The sequence below is a fragment of the Rhinolophus ferrumequinum genome, chromosome 16 (genome assembly GCF_004115265.2).
Source record: "Rhinolophus ferrumequinum isolate MPI-CBG mRhiFer1 chromosome 16, mRhiFer1_v1.p, whole genome shotgun sequence".
Taxonomy (NCBI): Eukaryota; Metazoa; Chordata; class Mammalia; order Chiroptera; family Rhinolophidae; genus Rhinolophus; species Rhinolophus ferrumequinum.
The window spans coordinates 23,583,233-23,594,292 of record NC_046299.1 but is presented as its reverse complement, the minus strand read 5'-3'; the positions used below and the strand labels follow the sequence as shown (position 1 = coordinate 23,594,292).

Genomic DNA, 11,060 nt, shown 5'->3' with positions numbered 1-11,060 from the left:
CTTTTACCCTAGTGTTTCTCTTTGCCCTAATTGGTTTTCCTGAAACACACTGAGGTGGAAACAAACCCTTTCTGGTACAGCTCCTCTGCTCCTCCTGGTCACTGCCAGGCCTGGCTTCACCAGAGCCCAAGGAGCCAGCCCTAAGCAAAGTGCCATCTTTACCTTGTGCTTTTTGGAACTGAGAGCCACTCCCTGAGAGAGGCCCAAATAGCTCCTTCCTTTCCTGTTTCAAAGTCCACACCCCTCTGGTGCCTGCGCACTGGTTCCTACTTCCTGCCTTAGGAGCTTCATCTGGTTTACTGAGTACAGATGATGGGCGGGTTCTGGTTCCAATAAACAGAACACACCCCCCCCTCCCCCCCCCCCCCGCCCCCGCTCAGATTTACGCTCCTCCTACTACTTCAGGTCCTCTCAGATGACTCAGAGCTCAGGTACCTTCTGGGGAGTGGTTTTTCCCAATCCTGTCATACAATTGTAGGAGCCCCAAATACCCTGAGCATATATTACGCTCTGTACACAGAATTCCCGCCAAGGATAAAAGAAGGCATTTCTCTGATCCCTGACAATCTCTGGAAGATTCGATGGCAGCATCAACTTCAGAAACTGGCTTGGCATTTGATTGGTTGTGTATTTGTGTTTGTGCGTCCTTCTGTATGAACATGTCAACCTGTGTGGTTGTGCTTCTCTGGGTGCACGTTTTTCAGTGGGAGACAGCGCAGCTGCATGTCTGCAGAGGGGGACTCAGGACCTCGAGGACAGACTGAGGTACTATGTTCAGGAGTTTTACATGTGTTTTTGAGGGTGAGGGTCTGCATGTACCTGTGAGCTGGCGTATGTGTTTGTGTGCGCACACTGTACAAGTTGGGCAAAAGGGCTGGTTAAGAAGGTTTCCAAGAGCACTCAGGAGGGAGACCGAACAGGTGAGGTAGGGTGGAGAGAAAGAGAAAAGAGAAAAGAGCATCAAGCCTAATGCTTCGTAAATACGTGAAGGGATGTCGTCGTAAGTCTGCAATGCCCCAGACAGATTCAGACAGGTCTGCAGCATTCAGCAAAGTCACTTGTAGCCCAGGGCAGGAATGGCAGGTTGCAGTTGGTAGTGCTGGCCTGACCAGGTAGAGCCCCAGTTTGAAGGGAAAGAGGGCTGGAGACGAAGGTAAAGGATGGTAAAGCATCGCCCCCACGCCCCCATCTTCCAGGCCCTGTCCCCACAGGCCCTATGACCTCTCTGACGTAAAGATGGTTTGGCCTTTGTAGAGAGGTGGGAGCAGAGGCCTTGCCAGTGTCCCTCACCCCTCTGGCTGCTCCAAAGACAAACGAACCGAACCTCGTTCTTCCAGAAGCTGTTCAAACTTTTCGCTGACTTCAGAGGGATGGAGGAGGGGGGAGGAAGGAGGGTAGGCCTCTGAGGAGCGGAAGCTTTTGCTGAGGCTGCAGGCTGCCCAGCCCCTCCCTGGTTCCTCATTACTGTGGTCCTTGGGCATGAAATGTCTTTTCATTTGAAGGCCAAGAAGAACCCAGAGCTGTGTTAATGACCAGCCAGCACCAGTGAGGCCTGAGGCAGGGGGCTGGCTCTCTTGACCTTGAAATCCTAGCTACAGTTTTCGGTTGCATCCATATCCTATTTCTCCAGAACTTATCTCTACTGCCTTAGCCTTGTCCTCTCAGTGGGACCCTCAAGAGGAGGGAAGTTAGGGACGCAAGGAAAAGGGCATCTATATGTCTGAGGAGCTCTGAGAACATGAGCAGGGCTGGACTACATTCGGTTTCAAGGACTCCCAGACCTGCAGGGATGACAAACATGTTACATAAATGTTAATGCAATAAGAAAGACGGTAAAGCAGATACATCCACTGAATTAGGAAACGTTTACATTGTTTCATCTTTATGTCGATTCTGACAATGGCTTGATGAAATAGAAGGCAGAGTCCACTGTGCATGTTTTATCAATGAAAAAAGCAAGGGCCAGAGAAGTCAATCGATCTGTTAATTCACATTTGTAAAGCAGTGTGGCTGGGACTCCAATCCATGTCTCTGTGACTCCAAATCTATAACAACAAAAAAGGCAATTTTTAGAACTGTGTGCTATTGGCCACCTGAGGGACTCGTGAATTATGCCTGGAGAATGTTGGGGACGCAGAAATTTGAGCTGGGTTTTGAAGTAGGAGTAGGAATTTTCTGTTTCTTTTCTTTTTTTGTGGTGGGGACATGGGTGTTGTCAGAGCATTGCACCCAAGACTTGGTTGCAAGTGTGAGAGTATGTTATCTCAGTTGACACAAAAAGGCTAATGGTAGCCAGAGACTGGGGGAGGGTACTACTGATGAAGCAGAAAGTCAGTTGTGGGCCTGGAATGGTAGGATAAAGGGTTTCGATTTCTCTATAGGCAACGGTGAGCAGTTTCTAAGCCAGGGACGGTCTACGTGCCCTGCATGCCCTTTAAGGGAGGAGAACTGGGTCCCTCCAGCAGTGTGGATTTTGAAGAGAGGGGCAGAGCATGAGCTGGGACCAAAGTGTTGCACAAAAAGAAGTTAAAAGAAAGAAGTGAGGGTGTGAATGAGGCTCCCCAGCTTAGAGGCGGGTAGCTAGCGAGGCTGCCTCTGGAGAAGGGGAGCTCCAAGCCAAGAGGCCCAGAGAAGAGGGTGGCCCTGGCAGCCCAGGAGAGGACACAGGCTGATGGAGCCCTGGAATTCAGGGCAGCCATGCTGTGGCCATTCTTCCCGAGTGTGTGGCCTGGGCAGCCCCAGGCTCTGCGTTCTGAGCTTCCCGCCTCATTGAGAGGTTATTAATAGGGAGTTTGTCTGGTGTCAGAGCGCAGACATAAACTGCATTAGCATTACCCCATAATCTTATTTAGTAAATGTTCATGCCGCTCCGTCTCCTGTAATTGCATTGGGAAGATGCAATATTTATGAAAGGGAAGAGGGGGATGTCACTGCTCATCTCGGTGATGCAGTAAAAGTCCCGGGAAACACGGTGCAGGCTGCAGAGGCCTGGCCCCCAGCCTGCAAGAGAGCCCAGTGCTCCTTTGTGCCTAGCGTCTCTGGGTGGCCTGTCAGGCCTACCCCCAGATTATTGCCACCCACACCCACCCCCACTCCATCTCAGGAGCCTTGGGCAGCAGGGCAAAGGGTTTTGGAGGCGGCAGCTACGATTTCCCCTTGGCGTTACTCCTCCCAAAGGTGTAGTCCCTGCCCAATGCACTGAGCCCTTCTGGAGGGCACAAGGCTGCCAGCTTTGGATTGCTCCACCCCCAGTTGGATTTCTAGGGGACCTCACTTCACCATGTATCCTAAGTGGTTTGGCAACACTCAGCAGACAGCAGTGGAGGGCAGCAGCAGGTGGGGGGGCTGTTCTGGCTGGGGCAGGGTCTCAGCAGCAGTGCCAGCGACTGGATGGTCCCTAAAGCCCGCAGCAGCCCTAGGTGCCCAGGGTGGTGGCCCTTTTCCGCACTCCTGGGATCCCCCTGGCTCAGTCTCTAGGACACCTCCCCTACACACACACAGACACACACACACACACACACACACACACACACACAGCACTCACTGCACAGGAGCTTACATTTCTCAAAGCTTTTGCACACTCTGAAGTCAGGCAAAGTCCAACCCACCCCTTCGCCCCACTCTCACGCAGGCTGCACTCTGTCGGCCCACGTGGAACACGTCTCCCTCACTGAGGCATCCAGACAGTTCAATTCCCAGCAATGGTTCACCTCTCTCCTCCTCACACCCCACTTCCCTGGCAGGGAAGGGGTACCCAAATCAGAAGCAGCTGAGAACCAGGGAGAAGAGTGGGTGGAGGAGGGCCATATCAGCTCCTTTGCTGCTGTGCCATCAATCATAGCGTCACAGTCCGGTTGGGGATCCTTGGTACACAGTACCACACGTAGTCTACGGGACAATGGGATTATTGGGGGGTGGGGAGGAGGCCGCCCCGGGCAGGGGCTCAGGCGGTGGTGCCTCCTTCCCTCAATCCATCCCTCAGCACCCAATGAGCGCCTGCAGCGCCTGGGGACTGGTGGCAGAGGGGACACGGGTGGCGTGCCGGTGGCAGGGCCCGGCCAGCCTAATTCAATTAGCTGGGCCGCCTCCATCTCTGCACAGCTCTGGGCCCGCGGGGGCTGAGCTTCAGGCAGCTGCTCTTTGTGCTCTGAGCCCATGCATATGGATACAGTTCCTCACCCTTCGGCACCCTCCACTTCTGGCACCTGCGGCTCTGTCCGCCCCACCCCCCTCTGAGAGAAAGCAACCTTGGCCTCCCCAAAAAAGTTGGGAAACTGTGTGGCTCCTTGTACGCCCAGTGTGGCCGCCAGAGTGTGAAGGGAGGGGGCAGGAGGGGCCGTGGGAGGGGTGGACCAGCAGGTTCCTAGAGTCGGTGTGTACCTGTGCAGTGTGACCTGTAGGCTGTGTGTGTGAAGGTTTTGTTTTGTTTTGTTTTGCCTCTGTGCCGAGGGGATGTGAGTGCGGCTGGGTGTGTCTGTGGCACCTGTGTGTGCATGTGTGCAGGAGGCTTTGGGTGTCCGTGGGGACTGCGTTTTGTGTGCAATGTGAGTGTGGGTCTGGGAGCTGTTGTGAGAGGGTGTTGTAGCTGCTCCGGCATTCTACCGGGGAAGCCTCGGGTATCCCGTGGATCTGTGCACAACCATTTGTGTATAGACAGGAGTCCCTGTGCAGTCAAGTTGGATATGGAACACTGTCACCCCACCACCACGACTACCGGCAGCAGCCCCGCAGCAGCTGGGTCTCCCAGACCGAATTCGTCCCCCTCCCCCACTCCACCCCTTGCTTTCCTGATGGAGAAGAAGCTTGGACGGTTCATTTCAAACTCGACGGCACTTCCCGACACTTCCCGAATCCACCAGGCTCGCCAGGCGGCCAGGCCCTCTTAACCCGCGGCGGCGCCCCAGCCGGTCAGGTTATCCGTTCCCAGAACAGCGGCCGTGGCTCAGCGGGGGCCCGCAGCTTCTGACACGCCTCTCGTGCCCCCCAAACAACGAGATTGGTCCATGCCAAGGTGGCCGGAGACCGCGAGATCTCCACCTCAGCCTTCCCCTCCACAGCTCGGATGGAGGACCGCTGGGAGTCCGGGTTTCGGGACTCCCATCTTTCCTTTGGGTCTCCATCTGCCCTTCCTCTGAGGTCAAATCTATGCTTCTTGGGGGCAAGGAATGGAAGCGAGAAATGGATAGATAAGGGCACTGCAAGATCTTGGCGCCGCCAGAAAGATCGCTCATTCTGGCTTTCCTGGAGGCGGTAGTGGGAGAACGCGCACAGCCGCAGAGGTGGGTCACGAAGGGTGTCGGCCAGCCCCTCGCTCCCTCGTCTCAGACCGTAGGATAGATCCTGGAAGACGGCGGTGGCCCTCGGAGGCCAGGCGCGAGGTGGGCTAGCGCTCTCTCGTCCCCCTCCCTCCCCCGCTCTGGGTGTGGCTACCTGGGGTGCCCTCTGCCATCCAAAATTCCTCCGACAGGCCCAGACCCAACTGGCCGCGGAGTAGAGCCGAAGGTAGAGGCTAAGGATGGGAAGCTGGACCTTGTCCCCGGTGCCCTGGGTCTTAAGCGGAGCTGCTCTACTAGGATCCACTGGTGGGAGGCCCAACTTGGTGCCCTCCTGGGCGACGCTCAGGGAGCCCTCCAGGAGCTGTGAGGGGATAACAGGGTGTGTGTGGGGGGTCTGTCTTGCCCTGAACCTTCTCTCCACACACCCTCTGCCCTACGCTTTCCTCCATTCTGGCATCCTGAGAGGAGACCTAGAATCAAAGGGTACATCCTGTCAAGGGCACTAATGCTGGATGGTGGGACCTGAGGGTCTTTGGCCCTCCCTTGGGAGGGAGTTGGTCAGTGCCATGGGGTGATGGGGCCAACAGCTTCCTTTCAGTCAGAAACTGAGAGGGGAGCCTTAGAAAGGAGGGCCAAACATAAGACTCCCTTGCTAAAGAAGGCTTTGAGGTAGGGGGGTGGGGATGGAGGAGAGAGGTGCTGGCCCCTAAACCAGGTGACACTAAGGTATGTTCTGTATCAAGGAAGGTCTGTCTCCTTCTACCCACTGGGGTCCCTCCACTGATAGGAAATGTGTGCCTGCTGGAGAGTTCCTTGGTTCCTCTTACTAGAAGGATTGGGTTGGGGACACCTGGGGCTGGCCCTATACAACCCCTGCCTTCCTCCCCCAGCCCTAAAGAATCACTGAGTCACATGGCTGGAACCAGCCTGACCTGCTCACTCTTTCCTTCCCAACTTAATCTTCTGGAGACAACCCCTACCCCTACCCCCAGGGTTCTGGGAAGGTGGGGTGCCCTGTACTGGGTCTCTACGCCCCTAAGTCACCTGCTGTGCAGGCGTCCTCCACAGAACAGGAACATTCTGCTGTCTTTCCTGAGGCAGAAGGTGCACTTTGGTGTTGGGAATCTGACCTCAATGGTCCCACCATGGACTGCTTCATGTTATATGTCCCCTTACATATCTCTCAGCCTGATTCACCCTTTCCCTGCTAAATACCTATTGGGCATACCCTAGCCCCCTTTCCCACACCCACAGGCCCACATAAGGCCATTTCCCTGACAACTACACTGGAGAATAAAACACCCCTCCCACAGATACATACACCATCCGCAGCACACATCATTATTCCATTCACACTTGCACACAGTAGCTGAGGGACACCATCGTATGTGTCCATTACAGAGGGACAGTTGTAGAGATACACACTGATCCTGTTACAGAAAACACATTCTTGCGTTCTCACTGACACACGTATCCTTACATTGACAAATCCAGTTGTAACAATAACTCCGACTCCCTTCCTCTTCCCCAGGATTCTTACAGACATGCATTTTGGTTGCACTTGTGTCCCAACAGCCTAACACTGACGTATAATGGACACTCAGTACATATTTGGGTAAACACATAGCTGGGTAAATTTTTAAAATTATCCCTTAAAAACAAGCCCAGTATATCTGCACAACAACCCTCCCTGTCACGCACACTTCCATATCCAGCTTTCCCCTTATGGACACACAGTCCCACAAACGGAAAGTAATTAAGTTATCACACACACCCCTAAGCTAAAGGACAACCCCTGGCCCAGGGTTCTCTCCCAGAGGAGAGAGGGAGCTGTGTGGGATCCAAAACGGCCTCCCGGGTGGCTGAGCCCTCCCTTTTCTCCTACCCCAGCCTCAGCCTCAGACCCAGCTGCTCCTCTTTTAATTGGAGGCACTTCTTTATTCTGTAGGCAAGGGGGGCGGGGATTGGGTGGCACTGGGAGAGGGGATGTTACCAGGTGGCCTCAGGGCTGGAACTCACCTAGACATGTGCAAAGATACTCCTGCAAGGCAAGGACCTCATCTGCCAAGTTTGGTGTTGAGGAAGCAGCTTGTAATGAATAGAGTCAGAAAAGCACCATTGGAGTCCAGTCTCTGTCTCTTTCCAGCTTTCAGTGTCTCAGTTTTCTCATCTGTAAAATGGAGACAACAAAAGTCACATCACAGGATGATTGGAGGATGAGATAATAAGTATGACTGAAGATGCCTAGGACATAACTGATGCTTTGTGAATCCTGCCTTCTCCTCCTTTACCTCCTCTCCTCTTTTCTAACAGGGCTACTCTGCAAGGCATGGAAAAGCACTGTGGAAACACAAAAACTGCACCAAATATAAGCTCTGTGTGAGTCTCCCTCCCCATTTCAGAAAACTTTCCAACCTGCAGCACTGTGCTCAGGTAGCACTGCTTTGGGGAGAAGCGGGGGCCAGAACCCAAAGTATCCTGGACCTCTTGTCTCATCTTCCTGGGCATAGAAGGGACTAAGAGGGTAACCCTGCCCTCAGCCACGATCCCATTGGAAGACAAAGGCCAAGGTCAAGCTAGACTCAAAGAGCCCCGACTGGGGGGAAGCCAGCAGTTCAGAAATGGATTGGGATAAAAGTTGCTTCTGATAAGCAGGAGAGGTGGGTGGGAAGTCCAGAAGAGATCAGTCAGGCAGACAGCAGTGAGGGCAGGAGAAAGGCAGGATGGCCCTGAGTTGCTGGATTTGATGAGTAGAGCATCCTGACAGCCTTAGTGGGTCCCTAGGCAGCTGTCACCTCTGCTAAACTTAGACTGGACCAGCAAGGTTTAGTTCTCCTCCCAGGTACCCTGGACAACTAGCGCCAGAGCTGAGGAGTTCAAGAGCTGAGTGAAGCAGATGTCCACAGGGTGGAACAGGCAGGATTGGAAAGCCATAGGAGCTGGAAAGATGCATCTGGAGGAGGAAGGGAGGAAAGGAGGGCTGTTAGGAACATTCAGGATTTTCTGCATTGGTCAGTGTGACAAAGAGAAATTGTTCTGAGGATAACTTAGAAAGATAGGGTTTTAATTGCAGCATACAGAACTGTGATTAGACACAAATGTGACTTCTTGACTGAAAGGAGCAAGGCAGAGCAAGGCAACTGGGACCCAGCCTCAAAGGATGCTGAAGGGCCTCTCCCCATAGTTTTCACCCTCTACAGGGAAAGTAGTTCAGATTTTGGGATCCCAGCTCAATTATTTTCTGTCTGTGGAACTTTGGCAACTTTGTTCATCTTACCAAGTCTCAGTTTTTGTTTAATGAGATGTAATTCACATACTGTAATTTCAGCCATTTAAATCATACAACTCAGTGATTTTTAGTATATTCAGTTGTGCAACCATCACCACTATCTAATTCCAAAATATTTTCATCACTTGAAATGGAAACTTTGTATCCATGTGCAGTCAGTCACTTCTCACCCCTCTCCCCTCTAGCTTTGGGCAACCACTAATCTACTTTCCGCTTTTATGGATTTGCCTATTCTGGATGGTTCACATAAATGGAATCATAAAATATGTGGCCTTTTGTGCTTGGCTTCTTTCACTTTGAATAATGTTTTCTAGGTTCTTCCATGTTGTAGTATGAACCAGGACTTCCTTTTTATGGCTGAATAATATTCAATTGTATGACTATACCACATTTTATTTATCCATTCATCAAATGATGGACATTTGAGTTGTTCCCACTTTTTGGCCATTATGAATAGTATAGTTGTGAACATTCATTTTGTTCTCTTAATTATTAAACAATGGAGATGTTTCTATTAACTTCACAAGGTTGTTGTGAGTCTTCAGTGAGATCAGTGTGGTGTGCTGTCAGGCACATAGTAGTTTCTCAATGAAACATTTATGTCTATCTCTAGTTCCCTCAAGAGAAGAGGCAGGAAAGAGACACATTCAGGTTCAAACAACTTCCATAGAAAGTTATGGAACCTCCTGGGTAGAGGTGTAGTACCCATATTGGGTGGGTACTACCCACCCAATGGAGCTCTCCTCATGTTTCTGCTTAGTGTTTACAAACAACACCACATCCGGCTTTGTACTGAGTAGGCCTTTGTCTACCTGCCTGAAGCCCAGACAATTTTTTCCCCATAGAGATGCCCTTCCAACCAGCAGTCAGGTTTCCGGGTAACCCATAAAAGCAAGTCCAATTCAGCTCCTCTGTCTTGATCAAGCCACTTAGCCTCTCTGAAGTTTGGTTTCTTTGCATCTGTAAATTAGGGGTAATACTCATCTTAAAGAGTTGATGTAGAGTTTATAGTGTTTTCCATAACACGTATTAACATCTGGCTTATTTTATTTCCTTCTTTGTTTATTGTCTGACCCCCTCTATGGAATGTCAGTTCCATGAAAGCGGGAACTTTGTTTTGTTCACTGCTGTTTTCTCAATGCCAAGAACCATGCCTGACACATAGTAGGTACTCACATAAATTTGTTGAATAAAGACATTCATGTATTATTCACTCAAGAAGAGTCTATTTTGTGGATTGGGGCTATACACCACAGGAGGGAATAGAGATGAGTAAGCCATTCCTGCCTCCAAGGAGATCTCTTCAAGTGGAAGGAACCAATACTTTGGCCAAAGCAAATATTACACTGCAATAAGATTTGGTAAGTAGAATGTGCACCTTTGCATTCTAGCATCTTGTCTGATAGAAACAGCCCTTCTCTGAAGGCCTGTTGAATCTGGAATAGACCAGAAATAGATCCCAAGTGATCCAACGTGTGCCCTTCCCAGAGCTTGGCTCCTGAGAGAGAGAGGACCTTTCCATACTGAAGAGGAGAAAGAGAGGAAACAGAAAAAGGGAGTTTCCTCCTTCTCTCCTGGGCTTTAAGCCAGTCAGCCACAGGCAAAACTTTGAAAAGGCCTAAATTTGTCCAGGATGCATTTCCCTCATCTTGGTCTCACCATCCCCCAGCCCCCACTGCCTTAAGCCCCTAGGCCTGCCTCCCAAGATTCCAAAAGAAAATAACTCCTTCCCTTCACCAGTCCAAAGGTTTCTTGCTTGGAATAGCCAGTCCTGGGCTAGTTGCTAGGTGAAAGCAATCTGATTGAATTCATTCACGTACTGTGGGAATTGCTTCTTGAAACATCTGTTTATTTTAAAGGAAAAGAGTATCTTGAGGCATGGGCACTCTGGCAGCAAGTCCCAAGCCAACTCCCTTGTCTTGTGCCTGCCTTTTTAGACGTCTTCCCTTCCTTAGTTTCTCTAAACAGCTGAGTTGGAGGTTGTTGATTTCCCCCCCCCAACTTATAGCCAGTTGTTCATAAAGCCCATGTTTTAAAGAAGGACAAGCCTGAACTCACCTTCCTGCCTCAGGGGCCTGGGCTCCATACCTGGGGAGTTGACAGTCCTCTACTTTTTAACAAGCTGGATTTGAAGTTTGGTGTAAATCCTCTGGTTGATGGACAGGTGTTTCCAGGCTGAGCCCTTGGGGAGATTCTCCTGTAGTGCAGGGACACCTCTTCCCCTGAGGCCAGTGGGCTGGACCCCTTTGGTCCAATTCAAAATGAGTGGGCGGCTCCTGCCTGGCTGGGAAGAGGGCTGTGACCTCCATCTCCTGGGCTCCATCTGTCTATCGGTCTCAGGGAATGGCCGCCTCCTGTTCTTTTTCTTTTTCTTTCTCCTTTTAAGTCTCTGGTTCCCCTCTTCCTGAACTACTTCTCTGAGCCTCGGTCTCCGTCCTTCTGTCTCTGGCTCTGGCATCTGCCTGGGCTCCCGGCCTCCCGCTCCTCTTCTGCGC

At 51.5% G+C, this 11,060-nt stretch overlaps 1 long non-coding RNA gene across 1 annotated transcript; it reads right to left on the bottom strand.

The window, feature by feature from the left end:
- Positions 1-417: 417 nt before the first annotated feature.
- On the bottom strand, positions 418-10,953 carry LOC117035756 (uncharacterized). The gene is made up of 3 exons (XR_004425266.1): positions 10,624-10,953; positions 7,296-7,446; positions 418-2,045 (listed from the first exon to the last, which is right to left on the bottom strand). It is a non-coding gene; the product is annotated as an uncharacterized LOC117035756 (long non-coding RNA).
- Between the last annotated feature and the right edge of the window lie 107 nt (positions 10,954-11,060).